Source organism: Protopterus annectens, chromosome 6.part0, assembly GCF_019279795.1.
Source record: "Protopterus annectens isolate FY-2018-M chromosome 6.part0, PAN1.0, whole genome shotgun sequence".
In the NCBI taxonomy this organism is placed as follows: Eukaryota; Metazoa; Chordata; order Ceratodontiformes; family Protopteridae; genus Protopterus; species Protopterus annectens.
The window spans coordinates 954,526,302-954,540,693 of record NC_056737.1 but is presented as its reverse complement, the minus strand read 5'-3'; positions in this window follow the sequence as shown (position 1 = coordinate 954,540,693).

Sequence of the window (14,392 nt, the reverse complement as noted above, 5' to 3'; positions counted from 1 at the left end):
TTTTCAATAGTGGCCATGCAAACATACCCAGGATATTAAAAAAAATAAAATTATTTTACATTATTTTCCATATGGTTTTGGACACACAGTGGTTAGTTTTGCACATATATGTGTCCTCCATGCTATTTCTGCCACTGTAAGTACACTTTTACAGCTCCTGGTGTTATTTTTACATCTTCCACATGGAATTTTTCCATGTACATTACGGACACCAACATGGGGTCTGCAGGACTGCCTATCTGCTTGCTGGATCACTCTACCTGCTTCATTTGCATGCATTTCACCTGCTTATGAGGTGATTTGCATGCCACGGACACTTCTGTGTTCACATGCTCATCCACACACCTCAGCTCCATTTACTGGACCACACATCTGCTTACTTCCATGTAAGCACTGTGGCACTTTGCCTACATGGCAAATAAGTCCATGTAGCCTTTATCAAATTCCCCCCTATGTTTTGTATCAAGTGTTTGTGTGTGTGTTGCCACAGTTTGGATGGTGTGGGAATATACCTTTTGTAATGAGGCTGGTATATTGGTTGTTTTTTTTTTTCCTATAAGCATATGCACATTTTTGAGATAGGGATTTTTTTTGTAGATGTATGCAGGGTAATATATACCATCTGCTGGATTCACGAATGGCCAAATTCTGTGCAGGAACAGTATAGCCACTCCTGCACACAATATGTCCACCGTGCGATCCAGTATAGGGCCGTTCTCATGTGCACGAGTGGCCCTATACTGTTCCTGCATGGAATTCTGTTCAGTATGCAAATCACCTAATTTGTTGGTGAAAAATATACAAATGAGGGGATTTTGTGATCCAGCAAGCTGAACGGATTCCGTATAGGAACAGTATCAGTGCAAAAATGTATTCGGCTAGTAGCCGAATACATTTTGCATCTGACAAAACAAAGGCATGACACCTCATGAAAAGCATGTATTACATAGAACAGACAAGCCATTGGCCAAATATAAGGCCATTGGCATTAAAAGCAACATAATTTTTGTAAAAATAAAACTTTTATTTTTTTTTGGCCGATCTTGTCCGTTTAAGCTAAGGGCAGCGGCACGCAAACATGGGGGTGCCGAAAATAAAAAAAAAAGGAAAAGCTGCCATTTAACAGAAATATGCATTCTGCCATTATAGTCAATGGCAGGTAGAATGTAAACAAGACAGGGGAGCACTGGTTACCAAGGGGAAAAGGAGTGCTTGGGAATTTTAACTATGGACCTGCACACGAGTATGTCAATGAAGGGACCTATACTGAATCACAGACTTCTACCTACTGGAAGCCTGAACCTAATTGTGCAGGTGCAGGAATAGGGAACCATGTAAGCAGGACAAGCAGATGACTTCAGTAGGGGGTGTGTCATGCTTGGTATGAACTTATTGGAGCCCTGCGGCTGGTGTTTGCTCTTAGCTAAGCAGAGCTAAGGAAGGGGTGTGTGTCTCACATTGTTGAGCACTGTTTTCCCTGCCTAAATGGGTGTGCATGCCATGCACTGGGTATAAAAAAAAACAAAACAGGAAATAGCAGCTCTGTTCACATGTGAGCACTGGGTATGCATGGTGCTCCTCAGGGCTTAAACAGGAAAACAATGGATAGGGAAAACAGCAGTAGGAAGGCAATCAAGGAGAACTAGCATAGCTGGCAGGTGAAATGTATCAGAATTAGCCAATTACACAGCCCAGCACACTACTTTAAACTATGCAAACTCTTTTCACTCTGGTTTTTCCCACAAACTCTACACCACCGGTGTACACAGATGGGAAACTTTTACCTGACAAAACTAACAAAATCATAGGGGCTGCTGTCACTCTCATACATCAATATGTGCAAGAGGCTGAGGGTGGTGAGGATGTGAATGCTGACGACCATCCTACAGTGAGGAGGAGGGGAAGAGTGTACAGACTCAGGGTAACCTACCAGGGCCTACATAAGCTGGAGATAGTGCAGAGCTATAAGGTGGACAGGGACATTCTACAGCAAACTGTTGAGCTGTGGCGGCCCCGCCTCACACACAGAGAGGAACCCATCCCAGTGGATACTAAGGTATGTATAGACTTAAGAATACTAGCCACAGGCACCTTCCAAAGGGCAACAGGAGATATCATGGGGATCACAGGCATCAGCATCCTGGGTACTCCACCAGTTCCTGGATACTATGTCAGCACATGCCGGTGAGCACATATATTTCCCCATCACCCATGAAGAATTGACCAGCAGTATGCATCTCTTCCACCAAATAGCAGAATACCCTGAGGTAGTGAGTGCTATAGACTGCACACACATACACATCAAAGCACCACCCGGCGAGTGGGGTAGGTTCTACATAAACTGCAAGAGCTTCCCCTCCATCAACTACCAAGTCATGTGCGATGCCCAGGACATTATCTTGAATGTGTGTGCTGGCAGCCCTGGAAGCTATCATGACTCCCACATCTGGCATATGACACAGCTGTACCAGTCACTTGCCAGTGGGGACATCCCATATAGCCACCTAGTGGGGGATGCTGGCTACGTACTGGAGTCGTGACTGATAACACCCCTCAGAAATGCACACACACCTGAACAAGAACTCCATAATGAGCCACATGCACAAACTAGAATCATAATAGAGCGTGTGTTTGGGATGCTCAATTCACGGGTCTGCTGCCTGGACATATCTGGTGGAGCCTTGCAGTACTCTCCAGCTACATGTACACACATGTTCATAGTATGTGCCATGCTACACAGTATGATCCTGTGGAAACAGCTGCAGGAGGAACAGCACAGGGCAAGGCCACAAAGCCTCCCACCATTGCCAAGGCCATCACAGGCACAGAGGGACTTGGAGGAGGAGCCACCTGAGCCTACCCAAGTAGGCAGAAGGAGTCAATGCCCAGTATGCCCAGCCCTTGGCAAAGAGGCCAAGCATAGCCCATACACTGACACGGTAGGAAACCAGGGAATGACACCTCTCTCTGACTCACACATAGAGTAAAAGGGATGCCAAACATGACACTACCTGTGCTTTACCATGTATAGGGTGTGTACTATGTGCATCTGACATAGTCAGCCTTCCAGCACCTTCCTCAGTACTGGCCAACCCACAAGGTAAGTCACTCTTCCTATCAATTACTGAATGGAGTAGTATGTTCTGATAGTTGTATCTATGGTATGGATGCGAGCATGCAAGGAAATCGGGTGACTGAATGGGATGGCAGCAGATACTGGACACCTATATGGGCAGCATGAAATCCATAGCAAATACTGGTGTCAACACACTAGGCAGTACTAGACAAGGTGACAAATCCCACTGCAGTACATGTGGTGGCCCCAATGTGTGTCCATAGGACACACATACATGTCTGTGAGGCTCACATACCCACCATCAGCCTCAGCCAGCAGGACAGGTGTAGATGACAATAAAGAAAGGCTGGGCTAAGGCCTCCATTTGATGGCAATGGTGAACAGCCCCCCTCCAGACCTACACAGACAGACTGCAACAGCTGTATGTTTGTTCTGAAGGGTAAGAAGTCTGAAACTGAAATGTAGGTCAATAAAACCTAAGATCTGTACTCCACTGATATGCCTCCAGTCTGCATGATAGGTCAGAATAGAAAATGATGTGGAAGCCAACAGAGTACCTGACATGCCAGTACAGTCACTATGTAGAAATGCAGTAACATGAGAGTGTGAGGAGTAGTATCAGTGGAGCCCAGATTACCCGAGCTGGCCCAATCTACAGGATAGATTGTTGCATGTGTACAATATGCAGAGGTCTGTGTGTTAGGTTGTTGTGTGTTTAGTATTATCTAGAAGTGGTCAGCATGTAGGCATGGAGGGTTTTGTCTCAATGGCCAATGGGCAGTACTGTGGTTGACAGGGCCATGTTCCAACAACTGCAGTGCCAAACACAATGCTACTCAGCAATACCCATGTCACCAGTCATCCATACTCACTGTCCAGATGTTAATGTCTGTCACCGTCTGAAAGATGGACATGCCATGAATGTGGGCCCATACATACACACATACAGGACACAGGCAGAAGTACCCTAGACAGAGTGCATACAATTTAACTGTCAGCTGCACATGACACTGGAAATGTACAGACAGGTTAGCAGCACATTAGTTGTTCATGTAGTATGGAATACTGATGTAGTCTGGCCAATCACAGACAGACCACAAAAGGCACAGTTATGAAGTAATGAGAGACTGCCTATGTCCCTGCACAAGGCAGCATAAAGGGAATGTCCCAGGTATATCTGTGAGTCAGCTGCAGTAGCTTCCATATTACACATGCACTCAGCTCACACCACCATCAGCCACAGGTTTATCACAGGTCATATCCTTGCTGTTGGGAATGAGTACAGTATGACCCCACTTCTGTATGAGAATACCCACAGAATGCAGCAAGCTGAAGAGCTGTCTTATGTAGGTGTGTCTCTAGCTGTAAACAGCACCCTGCCTGCATCCAGACCAATGGAACAACATGGGCAGGAACTATTGTCAATAACACCTTACACACTTACCCTGTCACCCAGTGGAATCCACTGGCTCACAGCCTAGGAATGTAGGAGTGACAGAATTCAGTGGCCTGCTACAGATAGCCTGCATCACTACCAAATAGTCTACAGTCCTCTGTCAAAGGCTTGTGCATCACCCGTAGTGCCAATGTATGGTATCTCATGAGACCACAACTAACAACCTAACACAGTCAGCAGAACACAAATGCAAGGCCATGTTAAAAAATCCTAGTAGCATGCCCCCCATGTCCCTCTGCATTAACTGTGAACCAATCCATAAATACCGCTGGATGAAGGGTCAACTATAGGGATACTTCTCAGATACTGCTCGCATAATGTTAGGAAGAGGATAGAATAACAGAGTGGGGGGTGTAGACGCATGGATGTCATGGAGTGTGTGAAATCTGAAACTCTGATGTGTACCCATACTACCCCTGCCTGCAAACTCAGTAATGGGTGGCTACAAACCTCCTCATAATCCACAATGTGAATGGGAACTGACCAGCTATATGACCCCTGCCTCTGGGTAACCTGGGTGAATCTGTACAACTAAGAGGTATGGCCCCAGCAGGATATGGCCATTATGTTAAGTATATATATGTACAAGAAGGGGATCCTCAGACACCATAGTACCAAGGCGCTGGACCTTTTACACAGACCCGTCCGCAAGTGTTTGTAGCTACCCCTCCAGATTGGCAAGAGTGTGCAAGAATGTGTAGGCTGTGGACCAAAATACTGGACTCAGCTTCATTCATCCTGTATTTCCCAGTAAATAACTGTGAGCAAATAATTATATCTGTCAGTAGTTGATGACATAATACATCACAGTGTAAAACAGTACATATGTCTGAATATCTCTGCTAACACCAACCATGTAACACAAGTCACACAGACAACAATAGCTAAAGTATCCCCCTATCTGTCACCCATTGGGACTCAATATTGTCAACCTATCTAAAGATATCCTGCAGAAACAGGTTGCTAGCTGTATGTGTAGAACACCAAACCCTGGACTGCTGTACAACCCTACCTGGAATAGATTCACACACTCAATACTGAAGGTCATACTGGGCATGCTCCTATGCTTAGAGAAATGAAGCCCATGTCTGACAATACAGTGGACTATACGTATCTGTCATTCACAGATGCCTGTGCACACACACCAAATTGTACACCATTCATGCTTCACACACACATTGGATAGGAATACTCACACATATCCAAGGCCAACACATACACACACAAAGATGTGGGGAAGAGAGAGACAGACAGTGACAGAGAGAATTTCATTATGAGGCCTGTCCCACCCACTACACATTCAATTGGCCGATATGACATGATGTACCGATGTCAATCACTGTACACATTCCTTTTGGTAGCCCTCAGCCCTATAATGTCTGTGGTGCTTGTGAAAACTGTGTAATATGATAGTACAAATCAGTATTCATGTAGCATTTGTATACTCAGTCCTGTTAAATGTAAAGTTGTGTGTGACTGAATGTGTGTGTGTGTGTGTGTGTGTGTGTGTGTGTGTGTGTGTGTGTGTGTGTGTGTGTGTGTGTGTGTGTGTGTGTGTTTCCAGAGGAATGATTTATGGCCCATTCACACACACTGCGCTTCCCATTGTCCATGTTAGCACTCCTGCTGATGTCAGTCACCTTGAAATAAACCATCAGCAATACTTCAGCCCTATAAGCTCTATGGCACTCATGATAACTGTGTAATACTGTAGTATAACAAACTAGTTAGGTAGGAGTTCTAATCCTGGTTCTGGCAACTGTGATAATGTGTGTGTGGAGATGAAAGATGTTGAGGCCATTCACACTCACTACACCTGCTATTGGCCTACTTTAGCACACCTGCTGATGTCAGTCACCTTGAAATTACCCTTTGTCCAAGTCTCAGTCCTATATGCTCCATGGAGCTAGTGATAACTACATAATACTGTAGTGTAACAAACTAATTAGGTAGGAATTCTAATCATGCTCCTGGCAACTGTGATAATGTGTGTGCGGAGATGAAGGATTTTGAGGCCATTCACACCACTACACCTGTCGTTGGCCTACTTTAGCTTGCCTGCTGATGTCAGTCACCTTGAAATAACCCTTTGGCCAAATTTAAGCCCTATAGGCTCCGTGGCACTCGTGATAACTGTGTAATACAGTAGTGTAGCAAAACTAGTTAGATAATGTTCTGATTCTGGTCCTGGTAACTGTGATTATGTGTGTGCGTTTGTGGAGATGAATGATTTTGAGGCCATTCACATCACTACACCTGCCATTGGGCTACTTTAGCACGTCTGCTGATGTCTGTCACCTTGAAATAACCCTTTTGCCAGAGCTCACCCCTGTAAACTCTGTGGCACTCATGATAACTACATAATGCTGTAGTGTAACAAACTAGTTAGACAGGTGTACTACTCCTGGTCCTAGCAACTGTGATAATGTGAGAGTGTGTGTGCCTTGGTTGACACCTGATTTTGTGGTCATTCACACTTCCTACACTTCCCTTTCTCCTCCTTTAGCACTGAAGCTGATGTCACTCACCTTAAAAGATACCTTTGGACAGCTCTCCAACATATAAACTCCATGGTGCCTGCAATAACTGCTTAACACTGTAGAACCGATACATAGCTAGGTAGGGGATTAGAAGACAGTACTGGCAAGAATGTGTGTGTGTGTGTGTGTGTGTGTGTGTGTGTGTGTGTGTGTGTGTGTGTGTGTGTGTGTGTGTGTGTGTGTGTGTGTGTGTGTCAGCAGTACCCCATGTGGGTGTTGGTGTGATTGTGTAATAACAGGATCCATTGCAGGGTGGGTTTTGCTACATTTTCATATTGAGGACCCATATGTCCCAATGTCACATTACAAGGCAAACAGTTGTCAAACACTGTAGAGGTTTTTGTAGACAATCCACAGCTATAAATGTATATATAGGCAACCATTATAATACCCAGAGATCTCTCTCCACCCATAGATCATACACAAACATGCTTGGCTCTTTCTCTCTTCTTTTCTTTCTTTCCCTCTGTCTCTGCCTCTGTCTCTGTCTCTCTCTCTCTCTCCCACTCTCTGGTAGATGTGGAAAAATGTATCTGTTATGCATAGGCAGGAGATTGACATTGGTAGGTAATGCTCATGATCATCTGATGGCCTGTGCATGAATTTGAGTCCTCCACCTGCTAATTGCTTGTGGAACATTCCTATAGCCAATTGCATGTAAACATACACCTATAAGTAAGCACTGCAAGTGGGTGTTGGCCCTTCTCCTTCACTGTGACCAGGACTTCATGTGGGTGTGTGACAAACAGCATCACAGAGGGTAGTTGGAAATACCTCTTACAACAGCCACGGGGGAGACAGGCCAACAAACTGGAGGGGGATGTTCCAGACATGGGGACAGAATGTAAGTATTGCTGATCTACATTTGAAGTAATGTTGGTTTAACAGGGTTTGTGTAGATATGGCTTTTCTGCATGATTTAAAGTCTGGCATGACAGTGTTATGTGGTTGAGAAAACTCTCACTTGTAGGGCTATCTGCAGACTGACCAGAGCTCGGAGTCTTACATTTGGTGTGTTACTCATACATTTTCTGTCTTTATAAATACAGTAGCATTATCTGATGAATGCAGTCAGTAAATGGTAACATCCATGTGTGTTACTGACTTCATATCCCTCAGAAGGGATATGTCACTAGAAACCCTATTACACCAGCAATGTTCTCAGTTTATAACTGCAATATGTCAATATTGGCCCTGTGTTTGTGCTTCTGTCACCCAAGTCTGTCACCATTTGTTCATATGTCATGCAGTAAGAGGTGGATATGAACAGTATACCATTATTTACATAATTCCTGATATCAAGCCAGTGATATATCAGACTGCTAGACGTAATGAATAGAAGGCCTAATATTTGAGAACAAAACTTGGACATTCTGTTGTAGTCTGTACAGTAGTGAGGTATGTGTACTTATGGTGATTGTTGCCAGAGTGTCTGTATTATGTAACAATGCATTGTCAGTATGTTATTTGGCCTGTGTACAGACTGGGGTAGATGTCACTGTTCTTGGTCCTGTTCTATCCAACGTTGCATGCTGCTCCAGTTTCTGATATCGTATCAGTCTATATGTTTGTAAGGCCAGATGGAGACATGTCCCATACCACAGTCAGGCATCAGACTACACTGTGAACTGGACCAGTATATGTAGGGTTAGTGTGTGAGTGGCAAACATGATGATGACTGTTGTTCACACAGTCCATATACTGTACTGTTACTTAGGCTTACAATTATGTGACTGTGATTGTGTTGAGATTGCTTGTGAGTATGCACTTTTACACTGGTGTCTGTTATTCTGTGCTGTTACACACCTGTAGTGCCTGCTATATATGCAATTACATGTGTATTCCTCCATAAGTAAATTGGGTTAGTGTTGTGGCAATCCGCCTGTAGTGTACACAGTGCTTGGTGACATGTCTAGCAGCTCAGTGTATTTACCCTAGTGTTATGTTATGTCCAGATATTTATTTAATGTACTGTTGCCTGGCCACCATACATCTTGTGTATTTCTGACAAAGCGGTGGGCTGCTGTGAAGATGTATGTCACTAACTAGTGAGAAGTATGTGGCTTGGGACCTCTGCTCCTCCAGTTAATATGTGTTAGGACAGACAGGAGGGTGTGAATGCATCAACTGCTTGAACTTATCTAGTCCAGTATGTGTGATATATCCCCATTTTCATGGTTTTAAACATCCCCTTTGTCAGGCTTGTTCCACATTTCTTGCACTAAGTTCTGTGTATACCTCCTGACTGACCAGATTGTTTCAGACTGTCCATGTTTATTGCTCATATTTCTTCTGTATTCCATAGGATCATTACTGTGATTTGTGTGGTATTCACTATGATGATTTTATGATATCTGTCAGTAACTGATGGCTTGCATGTTAGTTTCAGAGGAGCCTTCCTTCACAATGTATGTTAACACAACACCTGTCACTGTAGCAACATTCTACATTTATAACTACAATACATACATTATGTTCCCTTGCACTAAGAGGTTAAGAGTTATGGTGCCAAGGTATTATTGCACTATGTCATGGGCATATGTTTTTATATATATATATATATATATATATATATATATATATATATATATATATATATACAAGTAGGGGTGTCTGGAGTAAGTAGTAGAGAGCTTGTGTTTGTGTGTCAGGAGGATGGTGTGTGTGTGTGTGTGTGTGTGTGTGTGTGTGTGTGTGTGTGTGTGTGTGTGTGTGTGTGTGTGTGTGTGTATGCATTAGTACCACAAAATTTAAAATCTCCGGTGTGCGACATTTTGAATTTTGCGATTCTGTGTTTTCGTGGTTTTAAAAATTCGACTTTATAGCTTTGAAATACTGAATTTCAATATGTCAGTATTTCGCGGATATAAAGTGAATCCATATATATATATATATATATATATATATATATATATATATATATAGAGAGAGAGAGAGAGAAAGAGAGAGAGAGTGAGAGATGGATATATGTGTGTGTGTATGTATGAATATGAATATATATATATATATATATATATATATATATATATATATATATATATATATATCCTTTTATGTGTAAACATGAGTGTTGTATATACCTTCTCAGATGTATCCTACCATATTAATCTGAAATGTGTATACTTACATATAAGAACATGACTGATTCAACACTATTTTCACGTACAAGTACTAAATAATTGTTAGCAGTCAAAGCAATTGTTCACTTCTACTCAGTATGTGTACTGAATTATATATTTGAAAAAAACAACAGACATCCTCACAGCTCAGATGGCTTAGTTAAGTGCTATGACTTTAGTATACAGGCCCTGGGTTCAATACCTGCATGGGCTATTTATTTTGTTGCTGGGCAGAACAAGGGCTGACAGAGACAGGGTGATTATAAGGTGCTTTAAAGTGGCTTTAAGCAGGTTTACATGGGTTTGCACAAAGCTAAGTGGTGCTAATGTATGGTTAAATGAATAGGTGCTTACATCGTGTGGGCTTCGCTTTCCAGTGTGCAAATCTGCTTAGCATTTACCCACATCAGCCCTACTATCCTTTTCTAATACCATCAATAACGTCAGAAACAATAATAAACTATCATCTGCTCTTTTCTTAGACCTCTCTAAGGCCTTTGATATGGTGAACCACATTCAACTCCTCCATACATTAAAAAAACTATCACTCAGCAATTCCACGCTGAAATGGTTCCAATCCTACCTGTCCAATAGGCAACAGGCTGTTCTATGGCAGGACAAATTATCTACATGCCTACCTGTTACACTTGGAGTTCCCCAAGGATCTATTCTTGGCCCTCTTCTCTTCACCATCTTTGTTAATGACCTGCCCACAATCACCCCCCATGCCACATGCATTCAATATGCAGATGATTCGACTATCATCAGCACTGCCTCCAACCTGGCAGACCTCACTGCTTCAACCCAAGACACCTTCAACCTAATAGAAAATGGTTCTCAAGTCGACAACTAGTTCTCAACCCCAACAAAACAAAACTACTTACTTTCTCACCCACTAACAAGACTCTTCCCCCCACCTTCTCTATTACATCCTCCAATGGAATCACTATATCACCAGACGCTCACACAAAGCTATTAGGTGTTACCATTGATAACCACCTTAAATTTGACACCCATTTCAATCTTACCACCAAAACCGTCAATAAAAAGCTTGGCTCTCTCTATAAAGTAAAACACTTTCTCACTCCTCACGCTAAAATTACAATTGCCAGCACACACCTACTATCAACTCTTTTCTATGCCTCCCCCCTCTTTACAAACCTAAACAAGACAACCCTTAACAAACTTGCTTCTTGTTACAATCACATAGCTAGATTTGCCACAAATTCCACCTTTAGAACGCACTACTGCACTAACTTGAAGCAACTAGGGTGGTTAGAATTTTCCGGCCAACTCCATTTCAACCAACTCAAAATGGCTCACCATATACTGTATCACCCAGAGAAAACACCAGCTCTGAAAAACATCATTCACCCCTATATTAACCTGCAATCTTTACGCTCCTCCAATAAGATCTTAGCTCAGACTACCAAAGCCAATAATTCTGCTGGGGATTCTCTATTCTCAAACTTTGTAGGTAAAATGTGGAACTCCCTACCGACCATGCTCACCTCAGAACCCTCACTCCTACAATTCAAAAAAAAGCTTAAACCCCATCTCAATACTCTCTGGCAATGTCCCTGTTCCAAACCTGATTAACCACTATCATTTACCCTTCTCTTACCTCACTATCCTTAACCGCTTTTTAACAAGGTGCCTCGCCTTTGTAACTGAACTATGTTTTTTTTTATATGCTGCTGTTGTTTTTTTTTTTCCCAAGATGTGATGTATCTTTATATTGTATTTAGAACTCAACTATCTTCCTTTTTTTGCATTAACAATGTTCATATGTCTGTTATGTACTTGGAGCTTTTCTCCCCGGGCCTCCGCTGAAAATGGACATGTATCCAGTCGGACTCTCCCGGTTAACAAATGTAAAATAAAATAAAATAAATAAAAATAAAAATTTAAGCAATGCTTACACCTGCTAAGCATAGCTCAGCTCTGGTAACCAGTGATCACATTCCAGTCTGATGAAATAGCAGGGTAATGACATCTTTAATAAGTGTATTTCATTTTCTGTACATAACATGCTTCTATGTGCTGTCATTACAATTGCAAGGGGTGTGAGTATACTGTATGGAATACCTGGGTATACATGGGTAGTACCACAATCTTGTCTCTTTGGATTTGTTTCATACATGGGTAGTGTCCCAGGTTTTATGCAGTCACACTTGCATGTTACACCAGCTACAGTGCTTTGGTTGACAGAAATAGTTTAACACATATTGTATCATTACATTAGTACTTTTAACAGTGCTTTTTCAAGTAAGAGTAGATTGCAGATTGTAGTACTGGAGCCATACACCCCTGCATGCAAAGATGGACTCTGAGTACTGAGTATCTTGTTCTTGATGTTTGAGTTGTATGTTTATATTTATCTCCTAATTGGATATTGATCTGATATGTTGATATTAACTGTAGACTATTATGTTTTTTGGAAATGTCATTGACTGCTGCAATGTAGTAATGGCATACCTTTCAGTTTCAGATGTGTATCTGGCAAAACATTCATCCTAATGCATAACCTGTTGGCTATCTGCTTACTGTCTGTCCACTGTACAGATGTGCAGATGTCAGGTATTGCTACAGCCATACCATTATGTAGATGCCCACATTGTAATGAGCTGTGGGCCTGGACACTGCTACTAGTTCAAACATGTGGGACATTCCTTAATGTGGTCCTTGCCCCATTTCCTTGCCTGTGTAAGAGACATTACAGAGGTGGTGGCCTACAAATTCACATACAGTGTATGGCAATACATCACAGGACAGGACATGTGGAGACAGCCAACCAACATGGAGGACATATGCCCAGATTTGTGAACAGATTCTATATCATCAGTGCTGTTATACACATGATGGATTGGTAGATTGACAGGGTTTGTGTGGACATGCATTTAGTGTGTGACATCATGACTCACAGTGATATGTCTTTGACATACCTCTTCACTGGAATGCTGTCCACAGACTGGCCACATGTCTGCCTGTTATGTTTTGTGTGCTCACCAGACAGTTGGTGTCCTTGGTAAATCAATTGTGGACTCTGGGGAATGCAGTAAGTAAATACTCACATCTATGGCTATTACAGATGTCATATTACTCATAAAGTATGTTACAACAAACCCAGTGACATCTGCAACTGCCTTAATGTATGACAGCAGTATGTCTAATCTACCTCTGTGTTTGTGCCTCTGTTCCCACCTAGTTTATGAGTGGGGAATGTTATCAAAGGCTTTGGCCAGATCAGTGTAGGATGTATGTGTCACCTTGCCTTCATCCACAGCTCAGGTGACTGACACCAAGAAGTTAACCAGGCGGAATGAGCAGGTATGACCTACCCTTCACACAGGTAAACTGTGTGGGATCCCGAGTCTGCAGATTCCCATATCCCTGTTTATTAGGTGTATGATGATGCATTCCATAGCTTCGCATAACAGACTTCTCAGGCAGTCGGGGTGGTATAGGTTCATAGGTTCATAGGTTGGTACTAGGCTATCAGCCCTAGGGCCTATACAAGCCTAGCCATAACAATTCCCTGGCTATTTCTTGCCACACTATTTACTTCGCTGGACCCCTGTGTAGCAGGGTGACCGATGTGATCCCCGGGGTGAATTTCTTTTCTCCCAATCCAATTGTCAAGGTTCCTTTTGAAGAGGCCAAAGAGGCACTCTGCTTGACATGTATGGGCAATCTATTACAGAGTCTGGGGAATCTCTGGGTCAGGAACCTATCCCTCCAGCATGTTTTGTTTATTGTGATGACGAGGTTTAGATCCCTGGAGCATGTGGCTCTGAGGAATTGGGATTTCTTTAAGTGTGGCATGTCCAACAGCTCTGGGTTTGACATGGCCTTGTATGTTAAGCAGGGATCAACTCTGAGTAGATGACATGTGACAGAGTATAGCTGGAGTTTTTTAAGGCGGTCAACGTAGGGCATTTGCTTTAGGCCTGTGATTCTTTTAGTGAGGTATTTCTGCGGCCTTTTCAGTTGTTGTAGAAGTCTTGAGATGTACATACCAAACGGGGCATTGTATTCTATAATGGGTCTAATGAGGGATGAGTACAGTGGGACAATGACCTCCTTTTTTTCTGGATGAAAAGCCCTTAGTGATGAGGTGTGCCACATAGAAGGATTTCCTGACTGTTGTGGCAATGTGGTTATCGAAGGTGAGACCACTGTCCACCTGTGTCCCTAAGTC